This window comes from Amphiprion ocellaris, unplaced genomic scaffold (genome assembly GCF_022539595.1).
Source record: "Amphiprion ocellaris isolate individual 3 ecotype Okinawa unplaced genomic scaffold, ASM2253959v1 Aocel_unscaffolded211, whole genome shotgun sequence".
NCBI classification, from domain to species: domain Eukaryota; kingdom Metazoa; phylum Chordata; class Actinopteri; family Pomacentridae; genus Amphiprion; species Amphiprion ocellaris.
This window is the reverse complement of record NW_026559380.1, coordinates 23,311-27,343: the sequence shown is the minus strand read 5'-3', so window position 1 is coordinate 27,343 and position 4,033 is coordinate 23,311. Positions and strand designations below refer to the sequence as shown.

Sequence of the window (4,033 nt, the reverse complement as noted above, 5' to 3'; positions counted from 1 at the left end):
TTAGCTGCGGCTTTAGTATTTTGGCTGGCTGGCGTGGTCTCCCGTTGTTCCTCTTCGTTATGCTGCTCCTCTGGGTGTTGATTTTGTTTTCTGGTAGGTTTCCCCATATTGCTGGTTGTGTTTAAAGTTTATGCAGTAGAAAAAGTAAATAACTGAACATGTATGGTGTAGTTTAAAGTGAGATTTCAAAAGAGCTCTCCCGGCTGCTGCCTACTCCGCCATTAGTCAACCCGGAAGTCCGTCCTTATTCTTTTCTACATTTTCTCCTGTTGCTTCGTTCTTTCTCCTCTACCTTCTCTGTCCTCTTCTTCCTCCTACTTTTCATTTTCTCCTTCTTTTCCTTATTCTTTCCTTCTCTTCTTTTCCATTGCTTCCTTTTTCCCTTCATGTTCTCCTCTTCCTTCTACACTGTAAACCCGGATAAGTTCATTGTACTTAAACCATTTGCGTCAAGTGATTGCCTCAAATGGTTTAAGTTATTGACTGCAGAGAAATTTAATTTGTTTAAGTATAGTCAACTTAAATGTACAATAGGCAGAACTTAATATTATACGTCAAATACACTTAAAAATTCTAGTTTTATTAAAATTCTGAATATATTAAAAAAATTATAGTTGGGATTAAAAAAAAATCCAATTAAGTTCTTTTGTCAATAACCACACAATGCAGCACATTTAATTCATTTTATTGAAACATAACAAAACAACAAATATTGCTCAACATGCAGTGAGGACAAGAATGGGTTTAAAAAAAACTGCAACTTTCTAAAATATGTCCTCTGTGGAATAATTTTAGTAAAATAAACAATACTAGATGCATCTTGTACAAGAGGAATCACATACAAAATGAGCAACAGCATGAATATTTGTTTCAGTCAGTGCAATTTAACTGTGCAATAATCCAGACATGGGCTTGAAGAGTTGTGCCTTGCACTGCAAGCTCATTCTTCAGCTTTTGAGTCTTTGGAGGTAGCTCTCTTCGGCCTGAATTTATTATGACCTGCTGAATGAAGGTAAAGGTGTTCATGCTCCTCAGGTAGTGCAGGTGGAGTGTGGAGGTAAAGCCAAACAAGAGGCACATTGCTTGAGGTAGGTTGGTGAGTGTGTCCATTACAGGGCTGCCCTCTAGGATGATTCCCACTCATGAAGGGTTTAGTTGTGGTGATGCTGGGCTTGCAGCGCTGTTGTCCTCATAGCAGAGTAATGCCACTGGAATGTCGCCGGAGTCTCCCTCATTAAGATTCTATATAGTGCAAGAAACGAGACAAAACAAGGATATTTAGGTTAACAACAATTTCTCTATGACCTTCTTTAATATTGCAATTTTTCTAATTCATTGTGGTTGTATTTTAGGTTGTGTTGTGTAAACAAGTTGTTAGAGCCATTTTTGTGTGTGTTCTATGGGTGTCTGTTGGTGTATAAATTTCATGTTTTGACAGTAGCTAGTATATTGGACAATGTAAATGAATGGTATAAACAGAAGAAGGGTTAATTCAGGTGTGCTGCTGACTGGGGAGAAGCACACAGTTTTTTTAATCAGAGTTTTAGTGGCCGAAATTAAGCCTTTTAGTTTATTTTGCATGTAAGTACAAATTAGTGGAACAAGAGCGTGCAGCGCAATAAAGGCGATATTGGAAATACGCTCAAGATCTCTGGATTCCTTCAATGGAGCCAGCACAAAGTATGCCTTACCTGGAAGTTCCAGCAGCAGCCCCTCACTGGTTTAGGTTTTTTTGTAGAAATCAAGTCACTATACAAGCCCTTTTAATGTTTGCATACTTTGCGGTATAAAACGCAATAATTAGTTTTGCCTTGCTTACAAGGAAGGCATATTATCAAGTTAAAATCAACTTGAGTTCAATGAAACAACTTCAAAAAAACCTAATTATAATAACCCATCATCCCAAATAAACAAAACCTGAAAATGGCAAAACTGATTCAAACACTTATCAAAAAACATTACTCACCAAATTGCTCTGAAAGAACATGGATGCATTGTCCCTAAGAATGACTTTAAGTCCTCTCAGGACAAGGCTTCTAATGGCTGTTGGCTCAGTGCTCTGCAAAGGTATAAAGGTATAACACGCACTTAATGTAGGACAATGAAATATATCTTATATCACTTTATTTATCCATATAAAGAAACACCTAAATGAAAGAGAGTTAGTTTATGTAATATGGATGAACTAACCATCAATATCATTAAAGAAAACAGGAATATCAACCCACCGTTGTCTGTTGTAGCAGGTCAGCTAACTGCTTGCCTCTCCGACCCATCTTCCTCTTGAAGATTTCCATGAAATTAGAAAGAATTTTTCTTGAAGATTTCAACCCTGTTAAACTCCAACCTGAAAATTTTGAAAAAAAAATACATTTGTCATGAGACAAAATTACCATGACAAACAGCAAAACTTAATTCTAGAGTCTGCAGTTTGCATTTGACCCACATTTATGATGTGAAAGCAGGATAAATAGCTATGGAGTGCATTGAGAGACTTAAATGTACACATACATTCCTGGTGTAAGCAAGAAAGAGTTCAGTTCTGGCAGAAGTTCCATGTTTTAGCCGACAATGTTTGATAAGCTGTGTTTCTTCTCACAGATGACAGGGCAGTACTTGCATTTCCAAGGCATTATAATGAGGCTTTATACAAAAATAGGACAATAAATGGGGCTAATGTTAAAAATGGGCATTTACTTTTCAAAACTACACTGAAGTAATTTGAATTCTACTCTGTTTCAAAACTGTATGTAGAGAACACACAGGTCGAGAGAAACTCTACAAACAAAATGATTATCAAAGTCTTACTATTCACCTTACCCACGTTCACATGTACACATTTCAAGCTAGAAAAATACCAGCAGTTTCCGATTAGTACTGAAATAGAGAAAACAACTCACCTCGTTCAGACAGAAAATGGCATCCGCTTTACTGGAGACAAATGTCCTTTGAAAGGGTCCAAACTTGTAAAAAATTGAAAAATGCAGGCAGAAAACATATTTTCCAAGAAGCATGAAAGGTGCAAAGGCCTTACATTGCTCTGTGAAAATGAGAAAAATGCGCAAACTTCTCTGTATCCTCCAACGGACAAGCCCAGACTTGTTTTGACTTGTGAGCCAAATAATCTCCTCAAATAAATATCGAGTACGGTAAGTATGGACTTCCAGACTTGACAGTGACGTCTTTGAAGTACAAACTCCTGAGGATGGGAGGATGAATGGTGACTATTCTGCAATCTGAACATCAGCGTCCTTGATAATGTTGCATCTTGGTGGTGGACTTGCCTGTATTTTCACCTTCATGTTTACTGTATTATACCGATATTTACAATAAAAGAGCATGCACACCAACAAAATATCTGTCTATTTTCATTTGAGTACTACAGTTGGATATTAAAATATTGCCATAAAACTACTTTGAAGCTAAGGAGGAAGCAGCACAACTATGGAGGCAGATCTGGGCAGGAAGAATCAGGATGTGGAGGAGAAGAAGGGGAGGAGCCCTGTTAGCTTGTCTCTCTAAAAACATGTTCCTTATGTTCATCTCTACCAGGCATGTCCAAAGTCCAGCCTGTGGTCACATTTTACACAGCCGCTGTCATATAATGTATAATTTGTGGCCCGTCAGTGCTGTCAAAGAGAATATGCATATCTCTGAGAGAAAAAATGCAATTGTGTGTTGTTGAATGATGGCAGCAATGCTCTGTTGCCTCCCTCTGACTATGTGACTTCTCTGTGACCCTTTCCAGACGATTTCTTAAATGGAAACTGCAGATTGTTTTTTTTTTTTTTTTTTTTTAAAAAGAAAGGAAAGACACTACCAGTCAAAACATTCTAGTGCATATGACAAGTTACCCAGGAGCAACCGCACTAAGAAGGTGAAGCAACTGGAAGCAGTCTTTGCTTCACAGCAATGCTTTTTCTGTCTCAGGGAGAAAAAAGGACAGTTCCTGGCAAACAAGGGACAATGCATGCCACAACTATCAGATCCTGTACGGCTGGCAGATTTGGCATTTTTAGTTGACTAAATAAAG

At 37.8% G+C, this 4,033-nt stretch overlaps 1 long non-coding RNA gene across 1 annotated transcript; it reads right to left on the bottom strand.

Moving 5' to 3' along the window:
- Nucleotides 1-669: 669 nt before the first annotated feature.
- LOC129348443 (uncharacterized) lies at nucleotides 670-3,069 on the bottom strand. The gene is made up of 4 exons (XR_008600971.1): nucleotides 2,901-3,069; nucleotides 2,229-2,347; nucleotides 1,967-2,059; nucleotides 670-1,242 (listed from the first exon to the last, which is right to left on the bottom strand). It is a non-coding gene; the product is annotated as an uncharacterized LOC129348443 (long non-coding RNA).
- Between the last annotated feature and the right edge of the window lie 964 nt (nucleotides 3,070-4,033).